The sequence below is a fragment of the Mesoplodon bidens genome (assembly GCF_964165515.1).
Source record: "Mesoplodon bidens genome assembly, chromosome: 4".
Classification (NCBI taxonomy): Eukaryota; Metazoa; Chordata; class Mammalia; order Artiodactyla; family Ziphiidae; genus Mesoplodon; species Mesoplodon bidens.
In genome coordinates, this window is record NC_138160.1 from 41,487,801 (window position 1) to 41,503,815 (window position 16,015).

Below are 16,015 nucleotides of genomic sequence, written 5' to 3' on the forward strand. Positions count from 1 at the left end.
ACATAACCAGCTTTATCAGGGTCTCATTTCATGGCCAGTTAAATAAATATGTAAATGAAGTAATCCTTTCTTCTCAAGAATGACATTTGATCCAATATATTTGAGTTCCTAAATATAAAAAGCTGATAGAGTATAGTAGTTCTGTGAAAGGCTGTTTTAGTATGAGAACATACATACAAATTTAAGAATTCAGACAATGGCCTTATTCAGAAGACTGAAAGCTTAGAAGACCATTTTCTGGACCCCAGTGCATATTTGCAGTCTTTTTTTTTTTATTGGGTAGTGCTATCTGTTAAGAAATAAATGACAAGGCTTTGATTCACCACATTTGCAAATTGTCTATAAACAATAGACAATTGTCTATAAAATATGTCTTCAAAGAGAAATTTTGGAAACTTTCATATGTAGAATTGTATGAAGGTTTTGAATAAGTCCTATTTATTTCACCAAAGAATATATCATAAAACAAAACAAAAACAAAAACAAAACTTGTCTTTACTTTATTTGACTCGTATTTTTTTAACTAATCTAACAGTCATTTTCAAGTTGATTGGAGTTCATCCAGAAAATCACTACTTGCTGGTAAAAGGTTAAAACTTAAATTTTAAAAATTGGATTTCTTTTTCACAAAGCTCTTCTTATACTTTTAGAGTATTAAAAGGCAAGTATTTTATAGAAGGTGTCAACACAAATTACTGATCTTTCATCATAATATGGAACAGTAGTTGCACTCAAGAGATGAAGGAAAAATATGCTTCAGGGTTTGGCTGTGAAATAACCGACATACAACAGAATCACTCACCCCTGTAGTTTTTCACTCTAGATGCCAGGCAGGGGTGTCAGTTTGTGGATCATTCATCTCTGCCCTCCTACTAAGACCAGCCTGACACAAAGCTGCAATTATTCGGTGGTGACATCACCACCATACTGCCCTTTCATTTGTATTTAAGTAAATTGTTCTTATGTTGCATAATGGAAGATTTCAACTTTAAATCTGACCTAGCAATGAAAGTCAGCTTGAGCTCTATGTCATGTTTTCATCCTTCTTTATTTTCACCTTCTGGCAATGCTTCTAACATAGACATAACATCCTGAAAGCAATTTCCAACTTGAAATGTAGAGTCCTCTCAGTAAATTTTTATATTTAATCACCTGTCTAAAAGAGGTGTTATACTTTTTCATAATATGTAGACGATCACCCCAATTAAATCCCAGTATATATCTATTACCAGCTCTCTTTTAGATAGCACAGGCCTTTTTAATGATTAGTTGAGAAAGAAAAATAACTAAGATTGTTAGGATTTATAAAATTGGCATTAAAATTACAATAGTCACAATTACAGTAATCACTTATGGCCCTTGAGTTTTTCTCTTCTTTTTTTTTAACTCTTTTTTTAACTTTTTTTTAATGTTTATTTTCCCTTTAATCACTCATAGCTCTTCCCCATTACCTTGAACATGGTGGACCTTTATTAATGTTTGCTGAATGAATATCACATATTCATAATGTAGTCATATATATAGATTTATTTACATATTTGTGATCTACATATAGAGCAGGCTCAATAACTTTTCTCTCTTACTCTCAGTCTTTTTTAAAAATTTTAATAGCTTTAGGAGGGGGCTAGGGAAGTAAAGGAAATATTGATTGAATCAAGTCATTATAGCCTTTCTTAGCTACCCAGCCTCCTTCTTCTTCCCCATCCCTCCCCAAGTCACAGAGCAACAATAAAGCTGACAGGGGAACCACTTATTGAACTAGACGATCTCTCAGCTCCCTTCCATATTTTAGAACTCTCTCCCTCCGTCATCTCGACTTCACTCCCTCACACTATGAACCTGCTTCCTGGCAGAAATCAAGCTCATGGCTGTTCCTGAGCCCCCTGTCCCATGATCTTCTCCAACAGAATTGGAGCCTATATAAGGTGCCAACCTGAGATCAGAGAGCTGAGTACTGTGATTGGCCCCCTTGGAATTGATCAGCAGTGGCCAGGAGGGTGGGACACTCACTAGATGGCTCTTTTCAATCTGATGCTCATTCTTGAACCAGTCAGTTGTGGTCTGGGAGGTGGAATCACTTATAAACATGGCAGCACCTTCTGGAAGCCCTGGTTGGAGTAAGATAGGTCCCAAAAGTAGGTTGTTGCTGGCCTCTGATGAAATGGAAAGACCAAATTAGACAATAGCTAAGCATCTCATACCTTCCAATCACAAAGTTCTATGGTTTATCACTATAGCAGTCAAATATTAGGAAGGTATAATTAATTCCATGAAGGTTCTCCTAAATTCAGTAGTTTGACCTAGGATCAGTCAAATGGATTTCTCTTGCAGGAATTACAATATATAACCACATATTACCTACACTATGTTAAAATGGAGAATAAAAGTTATCACTAGAAATCTGGAAGCAGATTAAATCCTGATAAATATTTTAGGTATTGAGAAGACTCTTTTTATTCTAACAGAAATATCTGTGTGTGTGTGTGTATATATAAATATATACACACACATTTTTTTTCTGATGCCATTGCTTAAAAGAGTTTAGTCTTATTTGGTTGTTTTTTCTTAAAAAATTTTATTTAGTTTTGGTAAGTTGTCAAAAGTTTTAAAATTAGAGTGTTTGTGTAGTATCACTAGACAGAAAAGGAAGACTTTGAAAAGACAGTCAAATGACCTTTCACTAGGATAAACTACTACATAGCACCCTCAGGAACCTGACTGTTACCTCATAAAAGGGTACATCCAGTCTAATATCACTTGATTATCCATACATTTTTATAAGATGTACTCTTTCTATAACTCTATAAGTCTTTAAAAAAAACTCTTTATAACATTATAGAATAATTATGGGCTCCATAATATAGCAATATATTTTCTGGAAAAATGTTTCCTAGTAAATGTGCATATCCCAGACATTTTACCTTTCTCTTAAATTATTTCATCTGACTTTACTACTCTTATCTTGGCCAGAGTTAAGAGTTTTCTGAAAGCTTATTCAATACACACTAATACTTCTTTTTTGGGGCTATTGTTGTAGGTATTGAAGTTTCTTTTTTATGTGATCATGAAGTTATGGTTTAGAATAAGGTTATTCTGTTGCAAAAATTTATTTTAAGAGTAATATTTTTAAAGTAAGTTGAAGTTGTTATGATAAATGTATATATAAATTAAAATTAACTTTAATCTATTATTTGGCCATTGACTTAGTTTAGCCGAATTGTACCAATGAAGACCAAAAAAAAGAAAAAAAGGAAAAAACAATGGCTAGGTAAGGTAGCACAAAATTGCACATTTACATGAGATGATAATTAGACTCAACAAGAAACATTTTGTAAAGGATATTATTTATATTATATATTCATTCAGCCAACAAGTTTATGGAACACTTATTAGGTACCAATGAATTCGTTATTAGGTTTCCCTGTAACTAGCAGAACTGTGACTGTAAGTAATTTAAGTAATATAGAACAATGCAGAATAACATATAACATAAAAAAGTCCATATGAGGGTAGTTCAGTGCTAGTGTGGGTGGCTCTACTATCATTATAATCTAGTTCTTCTATCACATCATTTCCCTTCAAGTTCACGTCATAGTCTCACATGACATTTGGAGCTTGTATTAGTCTGCTCAGGTTGCCATGACAGAATACCACAGATTGCGTGGCTTAAACAACAGAAATTTATTTTCTCATAGCTCTGGAGACTAGAATTCCAAGATCAGGGTGCCCTCAGGGTTGGTTTCTGGTGATGCCTCTCTTCCTGGCTTGTAGATAGCTGCCTTCTTGCTGTGTCCTCACATGGCCTTTCCTCAGTGCGTGTGTGGAGAGAGAACTTCTGGTGTCTCTTCCTCTTCTTATCAGGACATCAGTCCTATTGGGTTGGGGCCTCACCCTTATGACCTCATTTAACCTTAATCACCTCCTTAAAGTCCCTGTCTCCAAATAGAGTCACACTGGGGTTAGGGCTTCAACAGATGAATTGGGAGGTGCACAATTCAGTCCATAACAGAGCTCTACCTGTTATGTAGGAATTTATAATTGAGGAAAGGAGATAGGAGAAGGACAAAAGAAGGAGAAAACGGAGGGGTAAAAAAGGGCAAATCTTGTAGATGAGTCAGTTCTACTTAAGGAGCCCCCTGGATGTCTCCTGCAACACTTCCACTTACTGTTCATTGGTCAGTATTTAGTCACAGAACTACACACAGCTACAAGTTGTCTTTTAGCCATGTGGACTGCTACCCTGAGTAAAGTAAAGATTTTATTACTAAGGAAAAGGAAGAAATGGATATTAGAATTCAACAAGCCATCTTTGTCATGTCTAGAAATCATGCTAGGCATTGAGGATGAGAATATGAGTTCCTAACTTCAAGTAGTTTATGGTTCAACAGGGAAATAGAGCATGTAAACTAGTTACCTGAAATATAAAGTAATATGTCCTTTGGGATAAATGTGTAAATCTTCTATGGGAATGTAGAGAAAGAATGAGTATCGGCAGGGGTGGTGGCCTTGAAATAGACTTTGAAAGATGGATGGAAGTTCATCAGGCTAAGAAGTGATTCAGACGAGAATACAAGATGTTTCAGGGAACTGCAAATAGTAAAGTGTAGCCATAACTTGAAGTTCTTAGATGGAAGTGGTAATGAGATTGGAAAGGTGGAATGAAGCCTCATTTTAATAGGTCTAAACTGCTATGTAGGAAGTGGGACGGCATTTATCGGGCTCTGGAGAGCCAACCAAGAATTAGTATTATAACCAGATATGTGTTTTTAAGAATACACTTCTGGCAACAGAAAGGGAGATAAGTTGATGAATTTTTAGACAGGCATGTGTACATGTGTGTTTTATTACAAGAAACCCTTCCAAGGAAATGTGGTGTTAGATTCCATTGATGTCACAGGACACAGTCTTTGTTGTCATTATTGATTCAGTTGAACTTCTGCCTCTTTAAAGATCCAAGTAATAACTTAAGATCAGAAAGTGGCAAGAATACATGGAGTGGTGAGAAATGATGAGGTCAGCAAGCTTTTTAAAGTTGCAGTACTTGAGGAAAACTATCATATACGCATTCACATTCATGTGCCATTAACCTTGTTATATCCTGTTTAAATTTGCTGATAATTGGAAATCTCCTTGGCACTTTTCCCTTCCATCTTTATATGTTTATATTTTCATAAGTAGATATTCAGTCCATCTCTAGCATGCCAGACAGTTCTAAATTGAGTGATAACCTGTTTCTTTTACATCTTCCCTGATTGCCTAGTGTTTGTGAAATATAGATGGCCAGTGGAAAGTCAGTAAGTGTTATTTGACTTACTTCCATATTTCTTAGTTAAACTTCTCCCAGAGAGAGTAAGGAATTATGGGTTCTGGAGCAGTAGATGTGTCTCTTTCTTAATGTAACTCTCAGTTCCGTGGTGAGAATTATCTGCAGTTCTCTGAAGAGGCAATAATCCATCCATATACATAGCACAGACCTAGGATAGGAAATAAGAAACTAGACTGTGAACAACTACTGAGAAAACTATGGAAAGAAATGTGAAAATTCTAGCAGTTAGTACCTTTTCAGGCTAATATATTTGTTTAAGCAGTGAATGTTGGTTAATCATAGTGTTAATTCCATTTCCCAGACCTTTGACTTTTTTGCCCTTGCAAGTTGACCTTCAGTGATGTTCACCAGAGTGCAAGTATGAGATGGCAGCTCCCATAGCAAACCTTTGGCCATATCTCCACCACACTGTTGTTCACCTTGCCTGCCTCTGAAGTTATCTTATTTCCCCCTTATCCTAAGCATGCCTCCTATATCTTCTTCTGCTTACCCTCACCTCTACTCTGAATGTAAGTCATGAGAATGTAGAAAGCAGGAAATGAGTAAAGATAATTAAACCCATCCATTCAAGTTCTTTTGTTTTGTGCCTCCTTGTAGCTCCAAGAAACAAGAATGGCTTTGTGTTTGTTCTAATATCTTTATTTAAAATTATGAAAATAGAAAAAAATTAATGAAATTTAAAAGAATTAGAGCAGTTGTATCTGTCAAAACATCTTCAAACATATAATGATAATTATACAGAGAAAATTCATAAGCTTTTTAAAATTACGAAATAGTGCAAACAAACAAGAAAATTAAAGGAATAACATAACAAATACAAATGTACCCAATACCCAGCATTGTGAAATCTAAACATTTTTCCCAGTATTGTTTATTTTTCATAAGAAATAAAACACCATTGGGTTTTTTGAGAAAGCTCAATAGTGAGCAAATCTCTTTATCACTTGAGGTCAGAACCAATTGGGAAATGAGAAAGAATCAGAATGGAACACAGCTGATAAATGAAATCCCCTCTATTGACCCCTAGATGAAGCTGACTTATCAGCACCAGCTCAGAGCCTGACACTGGAGGAGTAGAACAGAGTATCTTTTGGTTTTTTGTTATGTTTCGTTTTGTTTTTTGTTCTTCTGTAGGCAGGCTAACTTCTAAGAGAAACCCAGACAGTTTCTCCTTCCAAACTCACCAATCAGTTACATGTGAAATGTGGGGCAGGTACAGAAATAGACAAAAAATATTACAGCTTGTGAAGCTCCCTCCACATAGAAGGAAACATCAGGAATGGGAAGTAAGCATTTTCCTCTAAAACATAAAGTTAAAGCCACATTTTTATCTCCTTTTGGATCCTATTCTCTTCCTTCCTTTCCTCCAGTCCAGAAGTAACCTCTACCTGAATTTTAAGATTCTTATGTATAACAAGTACTTAGTCACAAGAATTTTGGTCTGCTTCCATTTAAGGAAAATATTGGCTGCCAGTTCTTAGGAATATTGACTATAACATCTATATTTACTTCCATTTCAAGATACCCTAGTAGTCTCATGGAAAGAATGTAAAAGATGATGCTACTAGATAGGAATATAGTTTGGATCCAAGGATGTTACTACTCAACTAACGTTCTAAGTGCTGAAAGATCATCGTGGTCTTAGCAACAATATAGCTAAGAAAACAAAGTGTAGAGCTATCCCAAAACAGAAAAGAAAGCATCAAAAAGTTATCTCTTTCCCCTGAAAAGAAAACAAGCATTCTGCTGACCCTTACCTTCTACAATACTTCAACATTCCAGGCTACTGAGATTTTTCTTCAACTCTTATAAACAAGCCCCAGTGTCCTTTAAAATATTTTGATTTATTTTCCAAATTTTTCTGGGTGAGTAACAAGTTATATTTGTTTAGCTTACATTATTTCCTCTTGACAAACTAGACAACTTTTAAATTGAACAGAGGTACCAAAAAGCTTCTGAATGAAAAGAATATTTGGTAGTGAATGATATAATGGAAAATTGCTATAATAAGTAGCTAAGAAGGGAAAAAATTATACAGAATAATTTTAGTTTAAGTGGTGGTATATTACTAGGGGCAGAGCTGAGCTGTCCAGAAAAATTAGCCTATTAAATGGAATAGGAGAATCAATAATGGCATCTCTTAGTATCTGGAATTTGAAATTGCCAGTTAAAGCTACTAGGTAACTCTAGGATGAGCAATTATTTTCTTACAGATTTGGGGTTTAGTTGCAGTATACTGTTGCAGTTTGCACAGTATTTCATTTTGTTGGTTACCTTCATGAAGCCCTTAATTTATTAATATTAATAATTGACCACTTGTGTGTCAAACCAGAAAGTATTTAGATAACTGTATTCCAAAAAAAGAATATTACAAATATTCTTATATATGTGTATATATATGTGTGTGTATATATACACACATATATATACATATATATATACTTTGCCTCCTGCTCCTGAGCAATATAACAAAGTTTTTAAAAAATGAGACATTAAGGCAAGCTAAGTCTAATAGCCCTTTGTGACCCACAGCAAAATAAAATATAGGTAGACTTCATTTTATGTGTTGTGTTCTTAAGCCTTGCATAAAAATCACATTTTTTAAAAGTCTAGGCATGCTCAGTCTTTGAAAGAACATTATAGCTGACTCACCATGCCAATAATTACTTTCCAATCTAAATAATCACAACCTAATTAAATTGATTTTTTTCACATGTTGGAATTTCACTAAGCAAAGAATGTCTGTTAGATTTTATAGGTGATACCATAATGCAGTATAAACAATCATATTTTTAAAAAAGCACTAAACTTTCAATCTTTAAATTTCAACAGTCTAAATAAATGTTTCAAGTAAGATATATTTGAAGATTTTATGATTATTCTTTTACATTTATTTCTAATTTATTTCTTGTTACACACAAGTGTGTTTTCAATTTAAAAATTTTAGTTCCAAACTCCAATTGTACAATTAAGAAAAAGAGAATGTTTTTTCACTCTTTTGTATTACTTGTACATTAAATAACTGGACAATCCTTTTTTCACATTTTTGAGATGTCATTGGTTCAACCTCAGGGTCCAGTCTTAGCCAGCTACCATATGCATTCTGTCCATCGATGCCTTAGAAGAAGGAGCCTGAATAAAAAGTTGTACTTTTATTAACAGATTCTTTTCAGTGAATTTTATTAACTCACATATAATTTCTTCTCAGTGAAATTTATGAGCCAGTAACACGTTGCTAGTCCTAAGGTTGTTTTTGCTAGTATGTACAACAGATAGTTTCATGGGTCAGGAAATCAAAGAAGTAGTATAGGCAGTTATATGAATGATTTTCAATTTCCTAATTTTCATTGGAGTTATTAAACATATAAACAATCAAATAAGTTAAAAAAGAAGTGGCATAAACTCATTGTCCCCAGAGAAGCGGTGGAAGTATCTGATAGTAACCATGCTTCACACACTTGGACTTGTATATGGCCTTCAATAGCCAACACTGAAGCCATCCAGAAAAATTGTCCCATTAAATGATATAGGAGAATCAATATGGAATCTCTTAGTGCCTGGAATTGGATATTGACAGTTAAAGCTACTAGGTAAATTGAAAATAATTTATTTTATATTATATACTAATTCTTTGCTCTTCTGGCACTGAAAAGTACTTGTTGTGCCTACTAACAAAAATAACCTTAAAACTGGCAATGTCTTACTGTCTCACTGAGAAGAAATTATTTATTAATTAATAAAGTTCATTGAAAAGTTTTCATGAACAAAAACACAACATTCCCTCAGATTCTTACACATCTAAAGACTTCATATGTCATATATCTGGGTAAACACTTAAATAGGGTGCAACCCTACTCTGTTTTGAATTGCAATACGCCTTTCCATATGCAGCTCTCCATGCTGTGTAGTCACAGAAAGCAATGAGTTCAGCTCTCAGGACACCAGGGCAGCTGGAGAACAGAGTTCTGTGCTCATGTTGCTTGCACAAACATACAAGCTGTGTTTCCCACAGTGGGATCCAGGGACCCCTAAGGTTCTGCAGCTTTTTTATCCTGTAAAACACAGAGCCAGGAGACGATGCTTATAGGGTGGAGGCGTTGGGTTCTGAGACTGTTTAAGAATTTCAGGAGAAGGCACAGTCTGAGAGGAGCTGGCAAAGTAGGCAATTATTTGTGGTGGGAAGATATGGGGGAAAAACAGATGTCTGTAGATACTACAAAAATTTATAGGGATTTTTAACAAAGGATGTTTGGGAAACACTCCATTGGATTTTAATATTCTGGGCAGCACTTATGGAAGGAGACACGTTCTTACAGCCAGAATGACCTTTATACTAAAAACTTCATTTCTCTGTTTATTCCATCCTGTTCCATTTAACAAACTTGTATTAAACACCTACTGTGTGCCAAGAATTAGACCTCCTTGCCTCTTTCCTACCAGTCATATACAGATATGCACATATACACACACTCACTTTGAAGTTCAAATACCATTTGTAGTAACTGGAGGCCCACAGGACGTTAGTACTGAAAGTCAAAACAATTCCCTCACTACAGCAAGCCGAAGTTAAAAAGCAGCTTCCCAGGATGAAACTTGGAAAATGCTTGATCATCGAGGTATTTATTTGGATTGGCTTTTCTGGGCTTGCTGATGGAGGTTGATATCTTGCTGACATATTACATCATTTCTGTTGAAAGGACTTTGAATGGTGAGATTGATTGAGCCAGATTTTCTTCTTGCATAACTGTATAGGGAAGCTCCACTTGTTTGAAGGAGACAGTGAGTTAGGTATGGTGTTTTTTCCAGAAAATATAGATTTTCTGTATTTGAGATTATGACGTCATTTCCAAACACTTGTGTTGATTCTATACTCTGTGCTCAAGGCTTTAATATTGTCTTATTTTCATTCTATTTTTACTTCCTGTGTCTTCACCACTGGAGTTCTTTGGCTTTCAAGATTGCAATGCTATAAAAGTAATCATCTCAGATTTCAACTAGAATTGTATAGTGCTATCACTTTTGTGAACAGATTCACTTATACTCTTGATTAAATTTTATCTGTTAAGGCAACATGTACACAAAATTGAGTTCCAACTCACTTAAACTAATTAAGATTTCAGATACACAGTACGAATACTTTAAAGATGTTTTGTTATATATTTCAAGGTGAGGAAGGGCCTTCCATCTTTCACCAACTTTTATCATTAAAATGTTTTTCTTCCAACTCCTGGAGTGCCTCAAAGTTGAATATATTTTATTTGAATTTAAGGAGTAAAAAAATTAAATTTGGAGTAATGTAAAATGCCTAATGTATCACAGAATTAGTTATAGTGAGTATATATGATTTGGGGAGTTTATATCCACTCGAGCAGGGGTGGATGAACTCTTTTCATCTGAAGGCTTTGGTACAACAAGAGATAAGGATATACCAGCTCTCAGGTTTGGGGAGTACAGAGAAGTCTGCTGCTCTGCAACACAAAGCTTGCATTCCTAGGTGTGCTCTCTCATTCTCAGGTGGCTGAAGACGGTGACTCAGTGTGGCCTAAATGTATTAGAAGAGTCACTGCAGGCTCATCCTGTTCTTAGAATAGACTTAAAATGTCTGAAGTCAGTTAGAGGGAAGTAGATTGTCATTGGAGTGAAAGAAGCCTCAACTTGCTGTTGGCTCAGAGCCTAGGTGACATCAGCAATATGCATCACCACTTGGGGGACTGAGATGAGAATCCAAGGGATCTAACTGAGAGGACAGGATCACTTGCCCTCCTCAGCTAGCCCTTCCACTTGGAAGGCCTGACACCCTCATCTTAGATTTTCTTTACAAATGTCATTGCAGCTAGGTTTAGAAACAGGAAATTTTGCTACTGAAATGAGTCAATGAACCCACTGTCCTACCCCCAATAATATAACACATCTGTATCACTTTTCAATATACAAATTGGTCATCAGAATGGAGGGAAATCCACTTCTAAAAGAAAACTCAAATGCCAGATGGTAAACTGACTCTTTGGATTCTACCTATGAAAGCAGTTAACTCACTTATTGAGAATTCTTTATTGCTACATGAATAATTTGTATATCTCACAGCAGCCAATACCTGGAAGATATTTATAAGCTTCTTTTAAATATGATAAACTGGGTTTCACTTACCATTTTTGTCTCAGCTAGGCTATAAGATCTGTGAAAACAGGAGCACCATCTTTTTATGTCTGTATCTCCAGGGCCTAACATATATCCAACCCAAAATAAAGACTTGATTAAAATTTGTGGAGTAGTTTAATAAATATGAATAATTGAATAAATAATATAAGTGAAAGTGTTAGGTTTAAGCCCAGGCTCATATATCTCTAAAGATCACCATCTTTCTATACTGTCAAGGAATTTGTTCTAAAACCATTAATTAACTATGATAACACAATTACTATGATTTCCTATCTCACTAGTGTATCATCGTTTCACTCTTTATATTAAAAATAATAAAATAATGTTAATTGCATGATTTATGTCTAGATTGGATAAACGTGTAGGAAGTTGTTGGAAGAAAACAATAGCATTTTAACATACATTCCTAGTCACCAATTATTTGATACCCTCTTGCCTTGGGCTTGGAGATTAAAATATTCAGAATTCCATTGGCTATTAAATACTCCAGTCTGGATATTACCAGGTCAAAATTTCTGGACCACCCTATGAAAGACAGACTTTTTTCATTAAGAAGCAAACAATCAAACAGGCTTCAGTGACTTTTTTTGGAACTCAGAGGATGTGTGAAGGAGGGGGATCTTCCTTCCACAAGAAAGTCAATGCCCACTAGAGATGCCCAGACTTTTCCCTCTTCATTCAGCTTTTCCTGCCAATCTTACACTCAAATGCTTCAAAGCTACAAGATGATTCAGAGCTCTCATGGGCCATTTGAGGGTTTTATTGAGCTGGGTTGTTATTTTTTTATTTTTATTAATCTTACTAACTTAATAGCACTCTGGTCATAGTGAGTCTATGACTTGACCTCAGAAGACCAATGTTGATGTCTTATCTCTGCCACTAGCACAGCCTGACCTTGGACAAATCACTTAACCCCTCTGAGCTACAGTTTCCAGCACACAAAAAGAGAGTAATGACTGCTATCCTCCTAGCCTCTGCAGTTTACTGACTCACTCAATACCTTTGTTTATATGAAAATATTTGTAAGCAGAAAACATTGCACAACAGTAGGTTACTTCTCCACCTCTTTCTCTCTTTCTCTCATTTAGTTGTCTTACATATCATATTCCATCCTAGAGTAAAGAAATTGCACAAAATGATCTCTTTCACAAGAGCTATCCTTCAATACCAACAACTTCATCATCCTCTTCAGCTTTTAGCCCTTAGATACATAACTCATATAACCATATTTGAAGGGGAGCAAGCCTTTCCACTTCTTTCCTACCTAAACGTATGTGTTTTAGCTGAAGTCCCAGTACAGCTTTATCTAGCTGGGTAGCCATGACTTATCTCCTTATGACAACCTTTCCCGCACTCCCAGCATCCTCCCAGCCATGGCCACTGTGGAAGAGCCTCCTCCCCAAATTACTTCTCAGAAGATGGAATTACATGGATTCATAGTAGCCTCTCTTCTAAACTCATCCCCATGTCACCTTCTACTAACTCTTCCCAGTTTTAGTGCTAAGATATAAAAATTGGATTAATGTAAATGATTTGGGAGTCCTGAAGAAATGTAGGCAAATTTCTCGATCATCTTAAGTCTCCTTCTCTTATTCTGTCCAATGGTAATAATAATGGTATTTGATTGTAGGCTTGTTAGCAAATTAAATGAGATGGAGCATGTGAGGTGTAACACATAGTAAGTATACTATATAGCTGTTAATATTATTAAAGGAAAGACTCTCTCTTTAGCTGGTACATGTGAAATCAGGATTTACTTTTGACATCTGATTATTGTCTATGTTTCCCATCATTTTCACCCTATGTTGCCCCCTAAAGCCACCTCGGTCTGTTTGCTCTTTTTTTTTAGCTTTGATTAAGAATTAAGTATGACATAAAAAAGAATAAGTATGATTTTGCTTTACTTCCGGCACATAAAGTTCCAAGACAAATTAATATAACAGCATGAACATTGAACTAAAAGTTATGAGAAGCTGCTTTTACTGTTTATGTACTCCTTTAAATCAAAAGAACAAGATGTAAACCATTTTTTTTTTTTATGTCATCTCCTGTGCTTCAGGCTCCTTGGTGCCTTAGAAAACATGAAAGAGGCTGATTTACAATCACTTTGGGCAAATTGCCTGTGGAATTCTGAGGACAGGAAATGAAAAAAAGTGCAGCACACACCCCCGGACATTCCACACAACATGTAGAATAAACAAACAAGCCCCAAAAAGGAAACCAAAAGCTCTTGGTCTTATGTTGAGGAGCACCATGAATGCCCTTTGGGAAAGCACATATTAAAGATGATGAAGTTCTGGGAAAACCCTTCAAGAGGGGTGAAGTTGACCCTGATTAAAGGAAATCCTTTCCCCCTTATGTCTAAAGTATGGTGAGTAGTTTTAATTTAGGTAAATTCTGTTACCTGCATCAACATTATGAGAGGAGTACCATATTACAGACCTGTACTTCTCAGACCTTAACAGGAGTCTGGTTTTCTGGGGAACTTGCTGCGATGTAGATACTGATTCAGGAAATCTGGGGAGGGCCTGAGATTCTGGATCCCTCACAAGCTCCCAGGTGATGCAGCTGCTGCTGGTCTGCAGGCCACAGTTTGTTTTCAGGCACCTTCTTCAACAAAATCATTGGTGGTGGTTTCCTGCTCTTTATCTATAATACCTTGGTTTTCAACTCTGGGTGATTTTAGCCCTAGGGTAAATTGGCAGAGTCTGGAGACATTTTTGATCTTCACAACTCAGGGGGGCTGCTAACATCACATGGCTAGGGCCACAGATGTTGTCAAACACCCTATAATGCATAGGGTAGCCCCTCGTAACAAAGAATTTCCTGACCCAAAATGTCAATAGTGCCAAAGTTGAGAAATCCTGCAGCAGAAGTACTGTTTTGTGTATCTCTCATATCAAAAATAATCTGTTGAAAGTGTTCAAAAAAAACTGTGAGGAAAGAGTAGGAACGTGTACTATTTAGTTTGGAGTAGAGAGTGAACAGTGTTTAAAACTGTCTTCGAATATATGAAAGGCCATTATGCAGAAAATGGTAACCAGCTGTTCTCCATCATCCTTGAAGAATGAACAGGAAATGTACATAAACGGACTTGTGCTACCCATCCATTCTTTTCTGCATCTTCCACGCCAGCCAGGCAAATCTCTCTATGATCTTGCAACCATATTTGTCCCGTTCTGTATCTTATTACTTGCAGAGACCCTCCCAAATCCTTAGGACATATTTTCCTCTCACTGCCAAGTTGTATCTCTCCCTCTCCTTAAAAATCTAATTTAAAATTTCCAGCTCCATAAAGTCTTCCTTAACTAAGATTAAATAGTTTCCAGTTTGCTTCTATCTACCACTGGCCCACTTTCTCCTTCAATGTGTTATCTTTCATTCTATGAATATGTTATTGCCCATCTATGTACAAGGAGCTGTGCTACCTTTTGAGGAAAGATAAGGAAGATGAGTAAGAGAGTCCCTGCCTTTAAGAATTTTCCAATCTAGGGGGAAAAAAATCTCACACAGGTAACTACAACATAGATAGTATTTAATAATTATTTCTCTGAGGGATTTTTTAAAATAATAAAAGAAGAGGGCTTAGTAGTTAAAAAATTATTTCCAGGTGGGGAGATCAAAGGAAGACTTTATAAGTAGGTATACAGAAGTATCTTTTTATGAAGAATAATTTTCTCTAAGTTATGTACAATTTTGTGCATCAAATAAGCATTTAATATTGTTACCAAAATTTGAAGGTTATTAATTAGAGCATGGAATGAATTGGAGTCTGAATTTAGACTGTACTTATGGCAGAGTTTACAGTGAATAAGGAAGGAAATTTTTTCTGTTTACATGCAGCTGTATATCATGGTTTTAACAGAGGAAAGTGAATTTAATCACCTCTGAATATACCTTATGATGCTGTGTGATTTTATAAGGACGTACTCTTTGGGAAGAATTTTTAGTTACACCTAGGAGGGGAATACTTTGGAACTTCACAAGTATGCTTTAAAAACCAGTACCAGAGATGGAATTTGGCACCATCCATTTGAGAGAATTTGGCACCATCCAGAACACTTTCAGGAGAGAGACTCACCTATAAAAGATTTCCATTACCTGAACTACAAAGAAATTGAAGAGATTTAACCCTCAATGAATATGTAGTGTGTGCCAGACGTTGAGTAAACTCTTTAGATGTATTATCGAATTTAATCTCAACAGATTAGCCTCTCAACCTGTGAGGCTATCACCACCAACACTAGAAGGAAACGTCAGTGTTAAGTATAAGCTTCCGTCCACTGCTTGATTCAGAGAGGGAAGCAGAGCAAATCTCGAGCCTGCATAAGCCAGCTCTGGGTGGAAACAGTCAGCTTGCCTTTCCTTTCGTAGCAGCAAGGAGGAAGCTACCTCTCGAGGCTTAAATGGTGATGCTTGTATTCTCTGTTGTCAAAACAGGAAAGTGAAGCTGTTTACATTTCATAGTGGCCATGGTTTGCTGTAGGGATCACTACTGGAAAATTATCTGTGACTGCATTAGTCTTGTGT

General features: G+C 35.9%; 1 protein-coding gene across 1 annotated transcript in view; it reads left to right on the plus strand.

The window, feature by feature from the left end:
• The window catches only part of ITGA1 (integrin subunit alpha 1), a 163,429-nt gene that overhangs the window by 41,697 nt on the left and 105,717 nt on the right, over positions 1 to 16,015 (plus strand). The window lies entirely within an intron of this gene.